Raw genomic sequence first — 236 nt, 5'->3', positions numbered from 1 at the left:
ACCCCCGGGCCACGGCAGAGGCTGGGCTCACAGCAGCTCAGCCCGGGCAGCACCACGCACCCAGAGCTCCTGCTCCCAAAGATTAAGGGCTGAAAAGGCAAATCCACCTTCCTGTACAGGGCAAAGCTCCCACCACCTGTGCAAGCCCCAGAAAGCCTCCCCGGGGGAGGACACGCCAGGCAGGGCAGGGGGTCTGGGCTCCTCCTGCCTCAGGCTGACACGAAAGTCTCGGCTGG

This window comes from Egretta garzetta, unplaced genomic scaffold, assembly GCF_000687185.1.
Source record: "Egretta garzetta isolate BGI_Z169 unplaced genomic scaffold, ASM68718v1 scaffold270, whole genome shotgun sequence".
Classification (NCBI taxonomy): Eukaryota; Metazoa; Chordata; class Aves; order Pelecaniformes; family Ardeidae; genus Egretta; species Egretta garzetta.
The sequence above is the reverse complement of the archived record's forward strand: the minus strand, read 5'-3'. Positions refer to the sequence as shown.